The sequence below is a fragment of the Opisthocomus hoazin genome, chromosome 4 (genome assembly GCF_030867145.1).
Source record: "Opisthocomus hoazin isolate bOpiHoa1 chromosome 4, bOpiHoa1.hap1, whole genome shotgun sequence".
Classification (NCBI taxonomy): domain Eukaryota; kingdom Metazoa; phylum Chordata; class Aves; order Opisthocomiformes; family Opisthocomidae; genus Opisthocomus; species Opisthocomus hoazin.
The window spans coordinates 4585295-4596249 of NC_134417.1; the positions used below are offsets into that span (position 1 = coordinate 4585295).

The 10955-nt window shown below is 46.6% G+C and overlaps 1 protein-coding gene across 1 annotated transcript in view; it reads right to left on the minus strand.

Moving 5' to 3' along the window:
* Positions 1–8650, minus strand: part of PPP2R3A (protein phosphatase 2 regulatory subunit B''alpha) — a 62041-nt gene extending 53391 nt beyond the window's left edge. Inside the window, exon 1 of the mRNA XM_075417674.1 lies at positions 8565–8650. The gene's annotated coding sequence lies outside the window, so the exon portion shown is untranslated. The remainder of the gene's footprint in view (positions 1–8564) is intronic.
* Between the last annotated feature and the right edge of the window lie 2305 nt (positions 8651–10955).

Here is a 10955-nt window from a genome sequence, read left to right on the forward strand (position 1 = left end):
AGGAAGAGGTGGTAGAATAAGCCTTCCAGCTTGGTATTCTCTCAAGAGACAAACAGAAAAACAGAACAACAGTTTTGCCATTTGGACAGTCATCAGTATAGCTTCAGAAGTACCATCCTAGCTATGTAATCAGGTGTCAGGTCTTACCCTCTCAGAGGAGCTTGTGGTGCCAAAAAGTAGCATATAGCTGCATCCCTTTATTTAGAAATGCTTGACTTTCCTTTACAGTAAACAGATTTGGGAGCAAACCATATTGAATATAGAAGACAACAGCAGGCAAATAACAAAGCAATGTTTTCTTGCAAAGCACAACTTTCAGCTAATCTTTGGCACTTTGTCAAATGATAGGGGAAAAAAAAGTATTAACCTTCTACTCAAATTCTTTCATTCCAAACTCACTACAGAACGGTGCTATAGGACACTGAGCCACACTCCACAAAATCCAGAAGGTCTCTGATCACACAGCCAAGTGGTCACCGCTCCAGTGGCACAGTCAGCCACTGTCAGGATCGACTGGGTTCACATGACCACTAGTAATGTTATACAGCGTTCTGCACAGTCACTGAAAAATCTTTAAAAATCTCATATTCAAAACATCAGCAGATGCTCCATCTATGATAGACTTGCATCAGCAGTAGCTGTGGTAAGAAATTTTTGTAACAAATCCACTGCTGAATTCAGCAGAAATGTTACAAAGAGCCATTTACACAAATTATTTTGAGCCCCATCACAAAGGAACCAATTTACAATTCACTATCACTTGCACAATTTACCTTCTAAAATAGTTTGTACAGGAGACTAAAAAGAGTAACTTTTCCTTCTACACTGAAGAAGTTCAGAAGAAAAAAAAAAATCTAACCGAGTTGCTCCTTTGTCCTGTGTTTCTAATATATTTACAGCTTATAACATTTCGATGTCCTTAACGGCAGCATGTAGAGTTAATCCAAAAGGATTTTTTTGTACATAGGACTCAGATGGGAACTAGAGCTGTGATAACTTCTCAGTCCTCATGACCAGTGGGAATTTCACACACATGCATACTTTTCAGCTCTAGTAAAAGAAACCATTTACAAATCGCACCTGTAAAGCCTTAGAGGCATTTGTACCACTTACACTGGCAATGCATCCTGAGTTTAGTTTTAAGACACTTTAGCACCAAGCTATTTCATGCTCTAGAGATGGCAACGGACCGTGATGGCTACAAATCCTGCCTCCCCTCATAACCTAAGTGAGAGAACCTAACCTAGTCAAACTGAGAACTCCTCTTTGAATCAGAGTACATTTCTTCATATGCTCAGCTGCTTCAGTATTTAATTACATGCACTATAGAAAAGGGGTCATTATTTCCAAGTTGAGTATGTTCAACATTAAATTTCAGCAAATGGGCACAGGCTTTCTTAAGCTAACTTAAAAAAGCTTTCAGGAAGATACATTTCCTCACCTACGAGTACTGACACACTATAATCAAACCATCTCTCAGCCTTTTCCAGAGAGTGTGGAAGAGAGATGTCTTCAAAGTCATTGCTATAGTCCTTTTATGAATTGTCTGTAATTTGTTGTTGTTCTTACGAAAACACGAGGGAGAGGTAGGATTCATCTAATTTAAGCTAGCTACCTAGAAATGAAGGGCTAGGTACTCTGCAGGCAATGCAGAGAGGCAGGCACCTCAGAGAAAATCATCCCACTGAGCTTAAAAAACAATTTCATTTTGAGATGACAAGTTATATTAGATGAATCCCATTCTTCAGGATTAAACAAGAACACAGGAACAACTATATTTGTCTGGATGTGCTTTCTGTGTACTCAGTAACCTCTCAAGGATTTCCCTCCCATGTGCTTGGGCATCCCCCAGATTCCACAGGAACTTTTTGCATCCAGAGCATCTTTTGATGAGACATTTCACCACCTATCAATTCTATCACTCACCAGCTTCAGTATGTCAAAATCTTGCACTGAAACAGAGTACAAACACTAATCCTGTACACACATTTCCACTGCATTCCTGAGTTTACAGAATTCCATGTCATCCCTCTGTCTTCTCTTGTCCAGGATTATTATTCCTTGCTTACTCAGTTGTTATTGTACAGAAGCAATTTAGCAAATTTGATCACTTCACTGCCCCTCATAAGCTTTTCTGGTTCAGCTACACACTTTAAAACACAGGAACCCAAACTGCACAATATTCAGAACAGATGAGAACCACATTCAGACATGAATTTTTGAACTCACTTTCAAAAATTTTAATCGCTGTACAGGGCTTTCCCCTTCCAAGCCTCACTATTTTCAGACAACACATTCTCAAGTGTCTGCTCTCATAACCACCTGGGTTAATTCATACCTTCTGTCCTTCTTTCTACCTATCTTTCAAGAGGAAACAATGATACTATTGTCCTTCGTAAAATGTGCAGGGACCTGCTCATAGAATGCTCTATGCAAGAGGAAGGCATTCACTCTTGGAGACCAAAATTTTCATACAGTCTCAGGAAAAATGTTAGAAGATGGGCAACAACAACGATCCAAAGGTCTTGAACAGCTTGTCTGTGAGGTATGACTGAGCAGGACCGGGCATTTCGAACTGGAAGAATATGATAAGCTTCTACAAAATCATGAATGGCATGGAAAGGGTAGATAGGGTCTGACTGCTCCCCTTCTCCAAGATAAGAACTAGGTGCAATCAAGGAATGCTACAGGAAGCAGGTTAAAACAAATACACATGCAGCAAACCTGTGAAGCTTCTCATCAAAGGATGCCATGGACGCAGAAAGGTTCTGTGGAACCGAGGGGTCATGTTTTAATATTTCCTCTGTCAAAAGTTACCAACTTTTGCCTAGGCAACACTTGATACCTTCCATTCTTCCCTGTTTATTTTGTCACCCAAACATGGCAACAATTGGTTCATATTCCCATGGCTGCAGACTGCTGTCATAATCCCCCTCTTATCCACCCTACTTCAAATAATGTATTTTCCAGGCTAAGCTCCAGTTTATTTGGTTACTCTTTCTACACAAGCTGCTTCAGTCATGCTCTTCTGTGTTTTTCCCTAATTTTATTACATGTCTTTGCAGTGGGGAGAATGTCTGCCCCTAAATTTGAGGGGGGTATGTTATTCACTACACAAACATACCACAGATTTATACCACAGCATTCTGTTTTGCTACATCTCCTTTTCCTAGAGATCTCTATCATTTGTATTCACCTTTCTTTTTTTGACTGCCGCCCAGAGGGTTTCACAGAGCTTTATCTGCAGTACTTAAAAGGTCTCTTTCCTGAATGGCACAGATTCTTAAGAGCTCATCACTGCATAGGCACAGTTACTTGTTTCTCCCTGTGTACACTGTTTTCCATCTACTAGTATCAAGTACCACTGGCCTACAACCAAGTACTGCGAGAACCTTCTGCAGCTCCAGCCACCTTTTGTTTCTGCTACCCTAATTTTGTGATTTTCAGCCCACGCTGTCACTTCACTACTCAGTGTCTCTTCCAGATCATTTATAACTATGTTGAACCACACAAGGCTGAACACAGATCCCCCTGGGATTCCACTAGTGATTACTCCTCACTATAAAAGCTGACAGTTCTCCCTACACTTCAACCAGGTATTAATTACCGAAAAAGCTACACTTCTACTCCATGGCAGTTCATTTGACTTAAGAAGCATTAACAAAGAACTTTGTTAAACTCTCTCTGAAAATCCAGAAACAGCAGAACACTTGCTTGTTTGTCTCTCATGCCTTCTTGTTGCATAGCTTCAGAACCATCTAACTTTACCAGCTGAAGCTGGACTTCAGCATTCTTGCAGTGAACCATGAAGGCCACCGCAACGGCAGCACTTATCAAGGCAGGCTTCCAAGTAGACATGACCTTGAGAATCACCATCCATGACAGGATGATAAATAACGCTTTGCAGTCAATATGGATTTGGAGAAGTCAATTTTTACATTAGGAAATCTGTTTCAGTATATTTACCCTAAAAAAAAAAAATCTCCCCACACCAACTTAAATACAACCTCTCCAGATTTACAGTGGCAATGTAGAGCAAGTCCAAAAATCAAAAAGATCTGGGCTGGTATCACACTGCTTTTTGAAAACAAACCTGGCACTGGACCCTAAACTATTGTTCTAAAATACTGACTCGCAGTTAGTGGATGCAGTATTAGTCAGTGTAATTCCTTCAGGTTAAGTCACAGGGTTATCTAAGACTCCAGTGCTGCTATACCCTTCACAAACACCAGCCTACAGGGTCCTTGAACACAACTATACTAGAAACTCTGCTGTGGAGAACCAATGCATGGGACTTGCAAAGCCTGTCATCATGGTTATCAGCTGGCGAGGAGGACAGTTAACAGTATCCAGCAAGATTTCACTCTTTTCAGTTTTTCTAAAATACCTTTCTTCAGCTTTCCCTTTGCACAGAGACTTGGAACTAAAACTGACCAGACAGGAATTTGTGTCCCATGAGACTGGTTTCCAGTTATACAGATGAGACGGCAAGAGAGTAAAAGCTCACACAATTTTTCCACATCACACCAATCTGCTAAGTATAAACAATTTGTCAGCTAACTATTGTTCCAGCTCCATATCTGTACAGAACTATAGTTTCACCTCAGCTGATATAGCAGGACCCCAATATATTAGCATATATGTTGAAGCTTAGCAAAGCACGAGTTAGTAAGAAAAATCCTATTAAGAATAAGCCTAAATGAGCTTTATCCTGCTAACAGAAAATAAGGAGATCAACCAGCAAACACTAGAGGTGAACAAGATTCAAAAGCACATAATTAACAAGGATCAGGGCAGAAGTCAGAAAGACAGCTTGATCAAGTCATGTGTCTCCTGGCTGTTTATAGCCTTACAGGGAAAAAAGACAATTTCGTATTAGCAAAATATGTCTATTTTCACTAGTATTGGTTAATTTAGCATTAACATTATCCAGTTACTTCACACAAATTAAAGTTATTTTAATAAAGTGTTAAAATAACACAAGAAGAGATGTGTCAAAGATGGCATTCCCTCAGTCTTTAACCTTTGTTGATACTGAGGTTACAGTCTACAGATTTCCCAAAACCATCTCGGAAACTTACTTCTAAGTTAGGTAAAATTTCTCCTGTAGCAGACTAGCCATCTGCTAGCGTTCTGCAGGGTAAAATAAACTTTTAATTTGATAACAACTAAAACCAAAATGTTTTTCATTCATTACCCATCTATTCAGAGCTCATACATTTCTCATTGCTGTCCTGTCCAACTTCTTCATGTCCTGTCCGTACTCTTTGTTCATTTATTTCCCTGTGCATTCAAGATTTCTGGTAAAGTTCTCTTTGTCTAAGCTGACAGTCCACTTCTCCAGGGCAGCCTCAGTTCCCAGCCCATACCTGGCCCCAGCTGGAGTACTACAGCTCTTCCATTGGCAGCTGTCAGCGATGAGAACAGTGAAATGCCAAGCTGGGGAGAAGTGCTGTGACTCTGTGCTGCACGCCCATCATCTCCTCTGAGGCATAATCACGGGAGCAAAAAGCAAGCAGTCATTTCCACCAGTCATACCTTCCACAAGCCCATTCCTGCCAGCCTCCATCTCACACTCCGAAGAGGAGCAGCTGTTGAAACGTAACAAATGACACCAAAAGGTGCAGCATGTCCTAGCATTCAAGAAGTTTGGCACTGCTACAGCTTTTACTGCTTGTGACTCTGGTAAGCCACACCAGAGGCACAGATCAGTGTGATCAAAGCAACACGTAATTTCAGGGAGCAAAACTTTTCTATCCCCTTTCCTCTACCAAGGAAAATTGAGGGTGTTTTAGCCTGACATCCCAGTAAGACAGAGGAAGTAATTTCCCCTGTACCTTTACTGACCCAAGGACCTTTACAAAACAAAAAAAGAAGTTACATTGATTTATGTCTTTTTCCCCTGTGTACTTAAACAGAAGCAGATTAAAGAGACAACTGACACGCACAAGAAACAGAAAAACAGATAAAAGTAAAGATTCCGTTATTCTAATTTGAGTGAACAGCAGTGTTCACATTCATGAATCTGAATATTCGTTAAAATGAACTGTCATTTTTAACAAGCTTGCTTGTTACGTGTGTGACCTCAGGTATTGCTTACTGCATCCTATTCACACACTATTCTGCAATCAGAATCAGTATAGTATTTACATGCTACTTAAATATTATGTTATTTTCCAGTATTGTCCTCATTTTACCCTGCAAGAATTGTGGCAAAGTGAATGCATCAGTTTTTGGTGCTCAAGCCCTGATTTTCCAAAGTAGGTAGCATTACAGAGTGTTTCATACGGTCACAGCACCTGCTCAGTTGCAACTGCCCTTACAGTTGTACATCAGAAAATCCACAAATCAGATCCAGGGACATAAGCAGCAGAGCAAATACAACCGTGAGATCTGGTGGAAGAAGCTTGTCTCGTAACACACATGAAATCAGTTATTTAAGACATCGCTGAACTACCTTAATAATGAGTGAGCAGATTCCCTTCCTCCCACAGTTCTACTTTGCTACCCAGTTTCTGCCAGAATTGGAGCACAAAATCCAACCTCCAATTTAGTCTTCAGAAAAGTTCAGTCCTGTGTAATAAGAGAAAACCTAGTCTTATGCAGAAGAACAGCATGCAATCATTTCAGTAAAGACAATATTGGAAAACGTTTATACAGAGAAGTGAAGTACGACTGCACAGCAACCTCTGTGCTGGGCCAACCTCAGAGTTACTGTTTCAAGTCAGGTTTTCTGTGCAATTCAAAGGGAGAGAGGTGTCCACTGGAAGGATGGAGAAAGGTCTTTAAAAAAAAAGGGGGGGGGGGAACACAAATTCCACTGTGCAGCATCATATTTACACTTCCAGGACTACCAGCAGTGAGTGTCAGACTACAGAGCTCCACTACAGAGATTTCTGAACAGCCCGAGCCACAACATTCCTCACCTGCTCCACAGGCTGCAGCTGAAGGAGATGAAATAGATGCTTTACCAGTGAATCTCTGTAGTACTTGGCAGTCACACATCGGTCAACTTTAACTTGAGGCACTTTGCCCATAGCTACCTTTAATGCTGCACCTCTGTGCAAATTGTGAGTACAAAATAATATGACGCATGGCAGTGCTTGCAAAGGTCTAGGCAGTGGAAACTGGCTATGTGCCATCAGGGAACTCAAACTTTTCTCTTTCATTTTGTATGAAGTCAAATGTAAATCAGCCTCAACTGACACAATGCTGCCGTTTCCAGATACATAAATATGGAAAAAAACCCACTACTCCTTCTTGCTTCAACTTCTCAGAATCCAGCAGACATTAAATATATAATTTTACGAAACTGAGAGAAGTCTAATAGTACTGACAAACTCCTTAAAGTCCTCATGAAAATGCCTTCCTCCTACATAACCTGTCAAAGCAGACCTACCAAGCTTCAGAGATTCACAAGGAATAGCCAAGAAAGGAGGCAGCTATTTTAACTAAATGCTTGGAAAATATAAATGTATTTTCCTGGAGAAGGCATCAGATCATGCAAGGTAAAGCCATGAGACCACCACCAAGAAGAACGCACCCAGCCTTTCAGGCAGCACTTGGATGGCAAACAGCTTGGGGACGACCTGCCTCTTCTCTTGAATTCCTCCCTTTGCCCTGCTAGCCTACCTTTACAGGAAAGATTGGGGCGCAGAGCTGCACGTCTTCCAGGGCTGCCTTCTTTAGTGTGAAGAACAGAGGCAATAAAATTAGCCCTAGGCTTAGAAATATTTACATTACTTGAAACCAGCGCAAGTCTGCGATGACCTTCAGAGAGAATTACCCCGGCAGGAACACGTCTCTCAGCAAATTATCCCATTAGTTATTCAATTCCAATTTCACAAGTTAATAACCAACTTAACCGTGGTCTGCCCGTGAACCGAGGAGCCCCGCAGCCAACGCCCCCTTTCTTAACCATGAAGAAATACCTCAGAAAAAAAATTAAAATCCTACTTTCGTGAGCACGTACGAACAGTTGCGCTTGAAGAAGACCAGGGGTCCAGCTACGCAGGGCCCTGGGGCAAGCGGCAAAGGGACAGCCGAGGCAGAGGTGATCCTTCCCCGGTGCCAGCCGCCCGCCTCACCCCAGCGAACAGCTCCGGGCCACCCCGCGGGGAAACGCACCCCGAGCGCTCCGCCGAGCAGCCGGTCTGCCCCTCGGCACTTCGTCAAAGCTCCTCCGAGGCAATTTACAGCCTCGGCCTCCCACAGCACCGCGCAGAAGCGGTGTTCGCAGCCTAAACCCCCGCCTCCGCCCCGGGCGTTACCTGCTAACTCCATTCAGCCCCCGCTTCCACAGCCGCGGCTCAGCCGCCCCGCCCGCCCCCCGTCAGAGCCCCCCGTCGGCGCCCGCGCCCGCCGGGCCGGGCCGCTCGGCCCGCAGCTCCCTCCCGCACCCTGTCAGCGCCGGCACCGCCACCCCCGAGACGCGCCGCGCCGGCGGCGGGACGGTTCGCCACCGGCAGGCAACGCGCCGGCGATCCCCACCCCGCCGCCGAGCCCCTGAGGGGAGCGCCCCCCGCCCGAGGCCTCGCCGCCGCCGCCGCTCCCTCACGACGTACCCGCCGGGGCAGCGCCCCGTCCCATGCCGGCACCGCCGCTCCCGCCGCCGGGCGCGCTCTGCCGCCCTCCCCGGCCGGCCCCTTCCGCGCGGCGGGGGGCCCCGCCCCGGAGCCACGCGGGTCGCGGCCGGGCGGTGAGGAATGGCGCTGCCCGCGCTGAGGGGCGGGGACGGGGAGGAGGGCGGGGGAGGCGGGAGAGCGCCCTCCGCAGCCGCCCCGCCCGCCGTCAGGAGCCGGCGGGGCCTTCGCTTCAGCGCCGCGTCCCTCGCGTTCCGCGTCGCCGGCCGCAGCGGCCCCGGGTGGTGTTTTTTGTTTTCCCTCCGCCGCTCCAGAAACCCAGCGCGGCGGCTGCTTCGTCGCTGGGTTTCAGCGGGTTTTCGGCTCTCGGCCGTTAGTGGTGCCCTCCAGCTAAACTGCGTGATGGGCGACTCCGGGAAAAGGTAAAAATGAAGAGGGAAAAGAGCCAAAGTGTCCCGAAATCGCAGCTGGAACACATCAGGTCTCTCTCTTCCACCTCTGTTCGACCTCCCTCACAAACACATGCATCGTTTCCCAGCACTTCTCCCTCGCACCTCCCTCCTCGGCCATGCTGTCCCTCCCCAAAAGTCACAGAATCACAGGGGTTGGCAGGGACCTCTGTGGATCACCCAGCCCAACCCCCTGCCGAAGCAGGGTCACCCAGAGCAGGCTGCACAGGACCTTGTCCAGGCGGGTCTGGAATATCTCCAGAGAAGGAGACTCCACAGCCTGCCTGGGCAGCCTGGGCCAGGCTCCGTCAAAGTCAGATACAGATGCTTCCCTTTTGCTGCTCCCCTTCGTTTTTTTTTCTAAACACACTAGAAATGTTTTAGTATCTTCTCAAAGCGCTAGGAAGCACCTGACAAGAAAGTCTCCAAGAGCTCTCTTTGCCTTCTCAGAGATGAGGGAAGCCACCCCATCACCCACAGCACCTTCGGGTGCCTTCCATTCATCCTCATTTCTCTGGGGAGGAAAACTGAACCACTTCCACGGCACTGCAGGCCACAGCTAGTGGGGGGAGAAAAAAAACAACTGGTCAGCGCAGGCAGGCAACAGCCAAAGAGGCAAATGCTCCCGCCCAAACAATCCGCTGGTCTGAGCCGGTTTTTGGGACTCTTCCCTCTCAGTCTGGCCGTTCCTTCGCCTGTCGCGCAGCACAGGGTGTGCAGTCGGTCGCTTCGGAGAAGCGCAGGTCCTCTGCTGCAGGACAAGACATCCGGACACGAGCAACATCCACGAGCACGCCAGGGGTGAGGGACTGTGCCTGCAAAGCTCAATCCGGAGCCAAACCCACGTGTGTCACGTGGTGGGGAAAGAGCTGCACCTCCGTCACATGTTTTTATAACCAGTCCTGAAGGATTGAACAAAGTTACAGTAAGATAGTTAAGCATTAACTTGCTGCGGCTCACCCTGTAAATACAGCATGGCTGCTTCTCTTCGTGGTCCGACTGCTGCGGGAAGTTCAGCGCGGGTTTGCTCAGCGAACACATGGAGTTAAACCAGGGATGTTGCGATGTGTAATGAATAGCGTACAAATACTTAAACATTACAACGTAAAAAAAACCTTGCAGGCTTTACTGTGCACCAGTTCACTTGGGATCAGTGGCACACAGGGTACGAGAAATGAGCCCGAGCTCACAAACCCAGGAATTACAGTGTCTGTTTACCTTGACTGACCCGGGATGAATTTGGGTAGGTAGGCAGGACGATCATCTGCTGGCAGTCTCAGGGAGCTGATGGTGGTGATGCCACCTTACCCAAGATGGTGTAATTTGGGTGAGGTGGTATCTTCCAGAGGCTCCAGGACTCTTTCTGTCTTTTCACCCGCTGCCTTTCAGGGAGCCTGAGACGTGGCAATGTGAGGGGCTGCTCTTCTTCCCCAGGGAAGCTGGAAAGCCATCCTGGGAGATGCGCTGGACAGGCCGAGTTCTCACACTACGCCCCACTAAGTCTCAGCAAAGTTGTCAGAAAAGCTAAGCACACCTACGGACACGTTTGCCTGGGCTTTTACTCCAGAGACTGCGGGGATCAGAAGTGAGAGGGACTTTCCCCTTCACTTCAGCTGGGCTTGGGCAAGAGCCCTGAAGAACGTGCAGTAACCCAACGCTGTGAAATTGTAAGATGTGTTAGAGAACACTTGTCTCTTCACAGAATCACAGAATGGTCGGGGTTGGAAGGGACCTCTGTGGGTCATCTAGCCCAACCCTCCTGCCAAAGGAGGGTCACCTACAGCAGGCTGCACAGGACCTTGTCCAGGCGGGTCTTGAATATCTCCAGAGAAGGAGACTCCACAACCTCCCTGGGCAGCCTGTTCCAGTGCTCCGTCACCCTCAGAGGGAAGAAGTTCTTCCTCGTGTTCAGCTGGAACTTCCT